Genomic DNA, 12,358 nt, shown 5'->3' with positions numbered 1-12,358 from the left:
CCCCCTTCTCCTCCTCTTCTTCTTCTCCTCCTCTTCCTCTTCCTCATTCTCCTTCTTTTGCTTTCTACAACTCCTCCTTCTTTCTCTCCTTTCTTCTCTCTTTCTCTTTCTTTCTTTCTTTTTTGTCCTCCTTCAACTCTCTTCCCCTCCTCCTTCCTTTTCTTCTCCTTTTTCTTCTTCTTCTTCTTCTTCTTCTTCTTTTTTCTTTTTCTTTTTCTTTTTCTTCTTCTTCTTCTTCTAGGCCTCCTCTTCCTCTAACTCTTCCTCCTCCTGTCTCTCTTCTCTCCATTCTCCTTCCTCCTCATTACCATCAACAGGCTTCTTATCCTCCTCCTCCTCCTCCTCCTCTTCCTCTTCTTCCTCCTTCTCCTTCTCCAGCTACTACTCTTCCTCTCTTCTCTCCTCATTCTTCCATCTTATTACCATTAACATGCTTCTTATCTCCTCCTCCTCCTCCTCCTCCTCCTCCTTCAGGTCAACTAACGGGGAGAGGCAGGTTGGGGGAGGGATGGAGGAATGGAGAGAATGGAGGGAAAGAGAGAAGGAAAATACCTGTTATCTGAGGGAGGGAGAAGGGAGGAAGAACCGAATGAAGGAAGAAGAGAAGGAAGGGAGAGAAAGAATAAGGGAGAGAAAAAGGAACGGATGGGGAAGGGAATGAACGTAAGGAGAAAGAAAGAAAGAATAAAATGGAGATATGAAGAAGGAATGAAGGAAGAATAGAAGGAAGGGAAGGAGGAAGAGAGAAAAAAATAAATAGAATGGAGATTTAGTGGAAGAAGATATAGAGAAAGAATGGAAGAAAGAGAGAAAAAGAGAGAGAAAGAAGGAATAAGATAAAGATATGTAGAAGGATAGAAAGAAGGGAGGAATAGCAAATAAAGATGGAGAGAAAGAGAGAAAGGAATGGAGAGAAGAGAGAGTAAGGATGGAGGTAAAGAAACAGGTGGAGGAAAGGGAAGGTAACTGGAGGGGAGGAAAGGAGAGAGAGAGAGGAGAGAGAGAGAGAGAGAGAGAGAGAGAGAGAGAGAGAGAGAGAGAGAGAGAGAGAGAGAGAGAGAGAGAGAGAGAGAGAGAGAGAAAAATGAAAAAAAGAGGAAGATTTAAGAAGCAAAAACAAAAAAAACAAAAAAATGAAGCAAAGAAGAAAGAACGACAAGAGGTTTTCGTTCGTCCATAAGTGAAAGGGAGGAGGAGGAGGAGGAAGAGTAGGAGGAGGAGGAGGAGGAGGAGGAGGAGGAGAGAGGGAGAAAAGAATGGATGGAAGGAGGAAGGAAGAAAGTCAAACAGAAAGAAGAGAACGGAGGAAAGAAGGAAGTGTGTGTGAGAGAGAGAGAGAGAGAGAGAGAGAGAGAGAGAGAGAGAGAGAGAGAGAGAGAGAGAGAGAGAGAGAGAGAGAGAGAGAGAGAGAGAGAGAGAGAGAGAGAGAAAGGGAGCAAATAAGGGAAGGAAGAGGAGATACCAGTTAAGGGAGAAGGAAAGGGAACAGGGCGGAGGCAAGGGAGGACGAGGAAGAGGAGGAGGAGGAGGAGGAGGAGGAGGAGGAAGAGGAGGAGGAGGGAGGAACACTTTCACTAGCTATGAGAAGTTGGTTAGGAAGGAGCGGGAGGAAGAGGAGGAAGAGGAAGAAGAGAAAGAGAAAGAGGAGGAGGAGGAGGAGGAGGAGGAGGATGCAGTGAAGCGATTCAGTTCCATTCTTATTCAGAGAGAGAGAGAGAGAGAGAGAGAGAGAGAGAGAGAGAGAGAGAGACGTATCGAATAGCCACAATTTGACATAAACCCAGTACACACACACACACACACACACACACACACACACACACACACACACACACACACACAACCAGGCCAAGAATGTAAATAAGCCAATGAAAGTGAAAGGTAGTAAAGGGATCAGTCTCTCTCTCTCTCTCTCTCTCTCTCTCTCTCTCTCTCTCTCTCTGGTAATCTGATGAGTAAGATATAAGAGCAACACATTGAGAGAGAGAGAGAGAGAGAGAGAGAGAGAGAGAGAGAGAGTACTGCTAGCACGTCCCTTCTTCCTTTCCATTGGGCTGGGTTCTGGCAGCTGCCCAAGAGAGAGAGAGAGAGAGAGAGAGAGAGAGAGAGAGAGGGGGGGGTCGGAGGGGTTACGTGAGGTCGAGCAGTGACCCTCAACAACACTGGTTTTCATCCCCCCCTTCCCTTCTTCCCCCTTCCCCCCCTCCTCCTCTTCCCCCTCCCCCCCCCTCTCTTCCCCCTCTCTCGTATCCTTCCTTCATCCTGCTCTTCTTCTGTCCCTCCTCCCATCTTTCCCTCACTTCCCTCTCTTCACCGTATCACAAGTTCTCCATTCCTTCCTTGAAATGACCTCCAGCCATATCAATCACCCCTAACCGACATATCACAAGCAATGGTTAGCTTGCCTGGTTACGACTCCGCGGACCCGGGTTCGAATCCTGGCCCAAGCAGTAGGCGTGCAACTCACCCAGCTGTTCATCCACCCTCTCGGGCTGGTCGATAAATGGGCACCTGGGGAAATTTGGGGAAGGTAAACTGTGGCAAACCCGGATATCACATTTGCCCGTGTCCCAGGTAATAAGTTCTTTCCTACCACAGGCTCATAAGGGGCACGGTTCGGAGATCAGCACAGCAGCCACGCGTAGCTATAGCGTATGCACCCACCTTTACCTTACCTTACCTTTCTCCGCCATTCCCTTGAGATCCCCTCCTGCCATATCAATGAACCAGTTACCATATATACAAGTTCTCCCTTCCTGGACCATTCCCTTGAGATCCCCTTCTACCATATCAATGAACCCGTTACCATATTACTAGTTCTCCCTTCCTGGACCATTCCCTTGAGATCTCCTCCTATCATATCAATGAACCAGTTACCATATGACAAGTTCTCCCTTCCTGGACCATTCCCTTGAGATCTCTTCCTACCATATTAATGAACCAGTTACCATATTACAAGTTCTCCCTTCCTGGACCATTCCCTTGAGATCTCTTCCTACCATATCAATGAACCAGTTACCATATTACAAGGTCTCCCTTCCTGGACCATTCCCTTGAGATCTCTTCCTACCATATCAATGAACCAGTTACCATATTACAAGGTCTCCCTTCCTGGACCATTCCCTTGAGATCCCCTTCTACCATATCAATGAACCAGAGTTACCATATTACAAGGTCTCCCTTCCTGGACCAATCCCTTGTGATCTCTTCCTACCATATCAATGAACCAGTTACCATATTACAAGGTCTCCCTTCCTGGACCATTCCCTTGTGATCTACTTCAACTCCTTGCTTCAACCCTATCAATCACCCAGACGCCGTTCACTACAATCTTTATATAAACCACTTGACGAGTTAATGGCCAGGTATGCAAGAACAACAATTAGTAACACGGTGCCAGATCTTTCTTCTCCGACTCTTCACCCTGCACCCTTCCCCGTGCCTTCCTCCTCTCTTCTTCCTCACTGTCCTTCCCTTTCACTTAATCATCTCTTATCCCTTAAACAAATCTCCATTGCATTATCATTTTCGGCCACCTGGAGCGGTCCATCACCCCATACAAGAAGAGAGGAACATGAACGGAAATAGCACCTACAGATGTCCTCTTTTTCCATTCTGTTCCTGTTTTTCCATCCCTGTGTTTCCATTCTCCGTCTCCTGCACCTTCCCTTCCCTCTCGTTCCCTTCCCTTGACTTGTCCTTGGCTGGGCGCCGTATATAGCAACTAGGACATTAGGGGGAGGAAAAAGGGGAGCAGGAAAGAACAGGAAAGGGAGGGTGAGGGACGAAGGAAGGAGGAGGAGGGGAAAAAAGAGGAGGAAGAAAGAGGAGGAAAAGTGAGGAGGAAGCTTGCGAGGATAAGGGAAAGAAGAAAGGGAAGGAAGAGAGAGAAGAAGGGAGGGGGAGAGGGAGGAAGAAAGATGAAGAGTTGGAGGGAAGATTGGGAGGATAAGGTCTGTGTGTGTGTGTGTGTGTGTGTGTGTGTGTGTGTGTGTGTGTGTGTGTCAAGGAAAACACGATGCTAAAAAAGGAAACACACTGACAAACACATTTATGTCTTGCACTAGAAAGCGAGAATCACCACCACCACCACCACCACCACCTCCACCTCCACCACCACCACCATCACCACCACCACCAGCATCAGTAGTATTCCATCTCACTACAAATATATCACCACCACCACTATCACCACCACCACCATCACCACCATCATATCCCACACACCCAGAGAGACAAAGAACCACCTGATAAAAAATAACAACTACAAAAACAAGCCAAAAAAAAATAATAGAACAATCGTAGAAATTGGGGAAAAAAGTACAAAAAAAAGAGGGAAATCAGGTGAGCCAGTAAGCAGGTCAGTAGTAATTAGAGGCAGGTAACACCCAAGTAGGTCAGGTCAGGCAAGGCAGGCAAGGTAGTGCAGTACAAAGGTCATGAGGATGTGGTGGTGGTGGCGGTGGTGGTGGTGGTGTGGTATGCCTGACTCAGCTGTGTTTCCTGATGTATTAGCGGGAGTAGGAGGAAACCTGGAAACATAGAAAGGCTGGCAACAGAAAGCTTACTGTCTCATTACGAGGTTGCCCGCTCTATTGCTATTCTATGATCTGCCTGACAGTCGCTTCGTGCCTTCAGAGCAGACCAGAGCACTTCAGTGGGTACGTTCAGTATACTCCTATTGTCAAGACGCTACGGTCGATGTGATTTTTGAAGGAATTGATGGTTTCTGCACTTACTACATCAGCAGGGAGGTTGTTCCAGTGGCGTTTTACTCTGAGAAGAAATTCCTGCCAGTGTCTCTATTGCATCGCTTCGCTTGAATGGGTAGACCGTTGTTTCTGGTTCTCGAGTTGGTTTGTACCTAAAAAAAGATGGAGAGGTCGATGTTATTAAAGTTCCTTAGGTTACTTGAAGACCTGAATCATATCCCCTCGTGGGCGCCTCTTTTTACAGCGAAAGAGTAGTAGTAGTAGTAGGAGGAGGAGGAGGAACCATTCACTGCTCAAACAAAACTTACAATTGAAAGAAAACTTGTGGAAGGAAAAGACAAAATAAAACAAGGAAAAGAAGGCGAAGAAGGAGGAGGAGGAGGAGGTAGAGAGAGAGAGAGTATGGTTCATAGGAGGAAAAACTTATAACGAAGGAGGAGGAGGAGGAGGAGAAGAAGAATAGGAGGAGACATTCATTCCTCAAAGTCCCGTAACAGTGATGAGGTAATTGTAGAGTCTTTAGCGTGTTAATGGCGACGATAAGAGTGACGAAGGTGAGGCTCGGGAAGTGATCATTTAGCCGCTAGCTGTCTGGTAACACTGCGAGCATACTGGCGGTTGTTGTTGATGTTATTGATGTTGTTGATTTCCTTCTTGTTCTTCTTCTCGTTCTCCGTTTTCTTGTATTTTTCTCTTTTCTTCTTCTTCCTCTTGTTCTTGTTCTTCTTGTTCCTCCTCCTCTTCTTTTTTCTCTTCTTCTTCTTCCTCTTGTTCTTGTTCTTCTTGTGATTCCTCTTTTTCCATTTTCCTGTTCTTCTTCTTCCTCTCTTTTTTTTGTTCCTCCTCTTCTTCTTCCTTATCTTCCTTTTTCCTGTTCTTCTTCTTGTTCCTCCTCTTCTTCCATTTTCCTCTTCTTCCTCCTTATCTTCCTTTTTCCTGTTCTTCTTCTTGTTCCTCCTCTTCTTCCATTTTCCTCTTCTTCCTCTTGTTCTCGTTTTTGTTATTTTTTTCTTGTTCGTCTTCTTTTTCTATTTTTATTTTCACAGTAATAATCTTCTAATCCTTCTTTTTCTTCTCCATAATCATTATCATCTTCCTATCACTATTGTCATTAGTATTACAATTATTATTATTATTATTATTATTATTATTATTATTATTATTATTATTATTATTGTTGTTGTTGTTGTTGTTGTTGTTGTTACATTTTCTTTACCTGTTACTCTTAATGATGTTATTGTATTATTTTCTTTCCCTCACTAACAATCTTTTCTTCATCTCTTTTTCCTCCCTTTCTCCCTAATTATCTCTCCTGCTTATCTCTCCACCCTTCCAGGACGCAGTTACCCTCCTCCTCCTCCTCCTCCTCCTCCTCCTCCTCGTTTTCGTCCTCCCAAGGGCAAAATTTCTAACAGCTCTCTTCCTCTGGTGCAAGTGGGGCGCTCTCTCTTTCCTCATGTAGGGGGAAGAGGAGGAGGAAGAGCAGGAGGAGGAGGAGGAGGAGGGAAAGAGAAGATGGGTGGGAGAGGGGAAAGGAGGAGGAGGAGGAGGAGGAAGGGGAAGAGGAGGTAACCATTGATGTTCCAGATTGAACGTGACTGCGTAGTGTGTGTGTGTTTGTGTGTGTGTGTGTGTGTGTGTGTGTGTGTGTGTGTGTGTGTGTGTGTGTGTGTGTGTGTGTGTGTGTGTGTGTGTGATTTCAGCAAGACATCTTTGTTTGTCTAACTGTTATTTACACCAATTTGTCTCTCTCTCTCTCTCTCTCTCTCTCTCTCTCTCTCTCTCTCTCTCTCTCTCTCTCTCTCTCTCATCGCTTTTCACCCTATTAAAAATTTCTCTTCTCATTTTTTTCAATTATATTTTACTTCTGCATCATTACTTTTCACACACACACACACACACACACACACAACACACACACACACACACACAAGGATGCACTCTTTTTCTATCCTTGATCCAATAAGCAGCAGAGGAGGAGGAGGAGGAGGAGGAGGAATACATATAATACATAGGAAGAACAGACACCAGAGGACCTGACGACTATGGCGAGGGTGTCTGTTTGCTACTACATGGAGGAGGAGGAAGAGGAGGAGGAGGAGGAGGATAATGGAGGAACAGAAGGAGGTATTGCTATGGATGCATGGAAGAAATAATGAAAAGGGAGATGAACTGAAGGAGGAGGAGGAGGAGGAGGAGGAGGGAAGACAAAGGAAAAAAATATAAAGGAAAGAGGGGGAGGAGAAAGCTTTAATGGGCGTTAAGGAGTAAGACAAACCATGTAAATTAGGGGAACAGGTGGGAGGAAAGCTGGAGAGAAGAGGAGGAGGAGGAGGAGGAGGAAGAGAGACAGAAGCGTGGAAAAGAAAGGGAGAAAGGAATAGATGGAAAAAAGAAGAAAAAGAAGCCAGAGAGAGAGAGAGAGAGAGAGAGAGAGAGAGAGAGAGAGAGAGAACGTTCACTGTCAAGAGCAGAAAGCCAGCAGGTGTTTGATGGATAAAAGGAAGAGAAATAATAGGAGGAGGAGGAGGAGGAGGAAAATTACCATCATAAAAGGAGTATTGAGAATGGATTGTTTTCCACGTAACGGAGGAAGAAAAGAGGAGGTGAAGAAGTAAGAGAAGAAGAAAGAGAAGAAGAAGAAGAAGAAGAAGAAGAAGAAAGAGAAGAAGGAAATAAAGGGGAGTAAAGAAAAGAGGAGTTATAAGTATGGAGGAAGAGGAGGTGGAGAAAAAAGAAGAGGAGGAGGAAGAAGAGAAATAAGGATGATAAAAAATAAATAAGAAGAGAAACTTACTTTTTTTAGTAATGATATTCTCACACAGGAAGTTTTTACAGCCCTTGCCCTCCCCCTCTTCTCTCTCTCTCTCTCTCTCTCTCTCTCTCTCTCTCTCTCTCTCTGTTATCATCCTCCCTTCGTCCCCTTTTCTCTTTTTCTTTTCATCTTATTTCTTTTTCCTTTTGCCTTTCTCCATCCATTCTTTTCTCTCCATATTCCACACCTCCTCCTCCTCCTCCTCCTCTTCCTCTTCCTCTTCCTCCTCTCTCTCTCACGGGGGTGGCCACACTGGGTCGGGGAAATTCTTAAGAGAAATCCGTGAGCAGGTGTTGAAGTGTCCGTCTGGTAACACTGCAGGAGAGTTTTCTCTCTTCCTTGGGGGCCGAAAGAGAGAGAGAGAGAGAGAGAGAGAGAGAGAGAGAGAGAGAGAGAGAGAGAGAGAGAGAATACGATAGGCTAGATAGATTTACAAATGAAGATACAGAAAACAGGGATAGAGAGTTAGATAGACAGAGAGAGAGAGAGAGAGAGAGAGAGAGAGAGATTGTAGTTGCTTATGTTCTTCCGACAAAAACTTATCTAGGATTTAAAAAAATAGATGTCTAGGATTATTTTTATTTGGTCGGGGTGGTTATGACTCACAGCAAATACACTCAAGGTCACAAAGGAGGTTAGTCAGATTCTCATGAGTGTTTTTCATATTCTTGGTGCAGAAGGCTTGTCAAACTATCATTACCCTCGTCAAACTACCCATGGAAATATTATATCAAATGTTCCTTTCATTCACAGTGCAGAAGCCTCGTCAAACTATCACTAGCCTCATCAAACTACCCATGGAAATATTAACACAACCTCTACGAAAGCCTTATCAAATGTGCATGTAAGCCTTGAAATGCTTGGGAACACTGGCCTTTCATTCATAGTGCAGAAGCCTCGTCAAACTATCACTAGCCTCATCAAACTACCCATGGAAATTCGTACAACAACCTCTACCAAAGCCTTATCAAATGTGCATGTAAGCCTTGAAATGCTTGGGAACACAGTCCTTTCATTCATAGTGGAGAAGCCTCGTCAAACAATCATTACCCTCATCAAACTACCCATGGAAATATTAACACAACCTCTACGAAAGCCTTATCAAATGTGCATGTAAGCCTTGAAATGCTTGGGAACACAGTCCTTTCATTCATAGTGGAGAAGCCTCGTCAAACTATCACTACCCTCATCAAACTACCCATGGAAATATTAACACAACCTCTACGAAAGCCTTACAATATGTGTGTGTGTGTAAGCTCCGATATGATTGAGAACATGAACCTAAATTAAACATACAGAAAACTCGGCAACAATAAACTATCAATCAATCAATCAATCATCGGTAAGTAAAAGCAAGTGACGATGGCGAGGGAGGGCGAGTGGAAGCTCCTGATCAGCTGATAGACTATAAACGCTGGAAACTTGTGTGTCGTAGCGTTTCCTGTTCTTATAAATGGGTCAAATTAAGGCTTAAGGCTTTTATTGTGCTCCTCCAATGCTCTTTCCTGTACCTGTCTTGATGTGCCTTCTAGCTGTGTGTGTGTGAAGGAATATGCGGTGATCAGCTGATAGACTATAAACGCTGGAAACGTGTGTCGTAGCGTTTCCTGTTCTTATAAATGGGTCAAATTATGGCTTTTATTGTGCTCCTCCCATGCTCTTCTTTCCTGTACCTGTCTTGCTGTGCCTTCTAGCTGTGTGTGTGTGTGTTGGGACCACTAGGGAAGGAATATCCGGTGATCAGCTGACGGACTGTAAACACGGGCGGCCATTGTAATGCGGTGCGTGTGTGTCTGTGTGTCTGCGTATTTTTGTCATTATTCGGTGTTTCCCGCGTCTCCTCGGCCGTGCCCGGGTTGAAGGGGCATCAAGGTGAGTGTCTAGCGTCTAGGGGTCACGTGGGAGCCTTGATACAGGTGGTCACGGCCAGGCATCAACAAAAACTGAAGGTTACCAGACTTGACACCGGCCGGCCTAGTGCGCGGGTCCGTCTGTCCTCGGGCCTTCGTTTTCTTTTCACGTCGAGGCGGTGAAAGAGCAGGAACTAGGCGACTCTCAAAAGATCCTGAGAAAAGATGAAAAGTGTGCAAAAAGGATTAAAGACAAAATGCTGGAAGTGGCTTTGACGTGAATATATAGGTATCGATCACCATGGTTTAGGGAGGAAAGGCTGAGGTTGTTCTGTAGAGACTGTTCTGGAGACTGCACGATGAGAGGTCATATCAAGCGTAGACCCGACACTAGACAGGCAAAGTAACAGGGTTTTTTTACAGCAAAGGAGACAGCACAAGGGCACAAAAAAAGGAAACAATAATAAAAAAAGCCCGCTACTCGCTGCTCCTGTAAATAATCCGAAGAGGTGGCCAACCTAGACGTTATAGAAGACAACTTTCGATAGGACAGGATGACGTATCAGCAGATCAGAGGCTCCTTCCACTCGCCTTCCCTCGCCACAATCACTTGCTCTTCCTTACCGATGCAGATCCGAGTTTTCTATATCTTTAACCCGTTAACACCCAAGGGCCAAATTTGTGGCTTCATCGTGTACCAGCGAAGGGCCTAATTTGTGGCTTTACCGTGTACCAGCAATGGGCCAAATTCTTGCCATGATATAAACCCCCAAAAAAGATGATGCATAAACTGATCACAAATGCGTTGTTATGTATTATGAAATGGTTGGCGTGAGTGGTGAATTTTTTCTCATTAATTCGCTTAGAGGGGCCTTTAAGAAACATGATCCCCGCAGCTACCGGGTTAATTTAGGCTGATATTCTCAATCATTTCGGAGCTTACACACACACACACACACACACACACACACACACACATTTGGTAAGGCTTTCGTAGAGGTTGTGTTAATATTTCCATGGGTAGTTTGATGAGGGTAGTGTAGTTTGAAAAGGCTTTTATTCTACGAACTAATAGCAATTGATGTGAGGGTGATAATGAGGACGATGATAATGCAGGAGGAGCTTTCTTTTTGCGTCGTTATTTCCCTTTTATAAGTCTCTTCCTGGACTGACATGACTTGCGTATCTTGTCTCGTCATGATGCGTAATTGTGTGCACGTGACATGACTTACCTTACCCCCAACCCCCAACCCACCCCCCACACACCTGTCTCCACCTGTTTGATTAATGGCCTCACTCGCCTCTGTTTTGGTCGCTCTGTTGAATCTGCCGTAAAGAAATTATGTTCCTAAATGATCTTATAATATATCTGAGTAGTTTAACTTGAGATTTTCTGTATAATGCATAAAGTAATAAGAGTTTACTGGAATCAATGCTTTTTGTATCCTGATGTAGTAAGACTTTAACTCGCCCGAAATGATCTGATGATAATATATTTAAGTAGGTTTTTTTTCCTTATTTCGACACAGTTGCTCTCTGTATAAGGTGTAAAGTAATTGGACCTTATGAGACGCATCGCTCATTGTGTTTCGATCAATTAACTCCCTCGAAATGTTCTTATAATGTATTTGAATAGTTTCTCCTTACTCTTGAGACACAATGGTTCTCCGATTAAGGTATAGAGTAATTAGACCTCATTAGACACATCGCTATTTTGTGTTTCGATCAATTAACTCGCTCAAAATGATCTTATAGTGTAATTGAATAGTTTTTCCTTATTTTCCAGACACAGTGATTCTCTGTGTTGGGTGTAAAGTAATTAGACCTTATTGTACTCATTTCTGTTTGTATCTAGATCAATTAACTCTCAAAATTCCCGTGGTCTATATCATTTGCTTCTTTATACTTGTCACAACGATTGTCTGTTCAAGTCATCACGTCATTGCACTTTTATGGACTCTTTGTATTTCGATTAACTGATCAGTTGATGCGTTCGAAATTATCATGGTCTATTTCAATTTTTTTTTTTTTTTTTCATATTCGAGGCACAATGATCCTCTTCACAAGATGTCACGTAATTCAACTTTTATTGACTTTCTGCTGTTTGTATCTCTACTAATTTAAGGTGGTCGAAATTAACGATCGAACTAAATCAAGTCTTTCATTTATTTATTTTTTCATATATGAGACACAATTTTCCTCTTCACAAGATATCATGTAATTCAACTTTTATCGACTCATTGTTTTTGTTTTTTTACATCGATCAAATAACTCGCTCGAAATACCGGTAAGATCTCGTTCACCTGTGCTCTTTATTTCTGAGGCTTAACGGTTCTCTGTATAAGGAATCAGATCACACCTTATTAGACACGCTTCTGTTTGTATCCTATTCCCTCAGCTCCTTCAAATTACCGTATATCCATTTCAGTTGCACTTACCCTCCGAGGCACAATGGTTCTCTCTATAAGGAATCAAATCACACCTTATCAGACACGCTTCTGTTTTCATCCCGATCCCTTTCAGCGCGTTCAGAATTACCGTCCATCTCTTTCAGCTCCTCTCCCCTTCTGAACCAAAATGATTCTCTGTATAAGGAATCTAATCACTCTCTATTAGACACGCTTGTTTGTATCTCATTCCCTTTTATTAACGCGTTCAGAATCACCGTCAATCTATTTCAGTCTTTATTTCCTTCTGTGACAAAGTGGTTATCTGTATGTGGTATCAGGAAACATATTAAGCCGATGACGTATGAGGTACCAGGAAATATATTGAGGTGAGGATGACAATGCATAGTTAATTAGGTGACCATGACAGTCCCATGCCCAAGAAAGGAGACTTGAAGGACTGAAAGATTGTGTAATTAGTCACCAGCTTTTTATCGACTGTATTACAAGCTCTTTCGTAGTCCATTCCAGCAATATCACTCTGCCAGGATGAGGGAGGCAAGACTTTTAATAAGTTACTATGACAATCCCACG

This window comes from Eriocheir sinensis, chromosome 53 (assembly GCF_024679095.1).
Source record: "Eriocheir sinensis breed Jianghai 21 chromosome 53, ASM2467909v1, whole genome shotgun sequence".
NCBI classification, from domain to species: domain Eukaryota; kingdom Metazoa; phylum Arthropoda; class Malacostraca; order Decapoda; family Varunidae; genus Eriocheir; species Eriocheir sinensis.
This window is presented reverse-complemented; position numbering follows the sequence as displayed.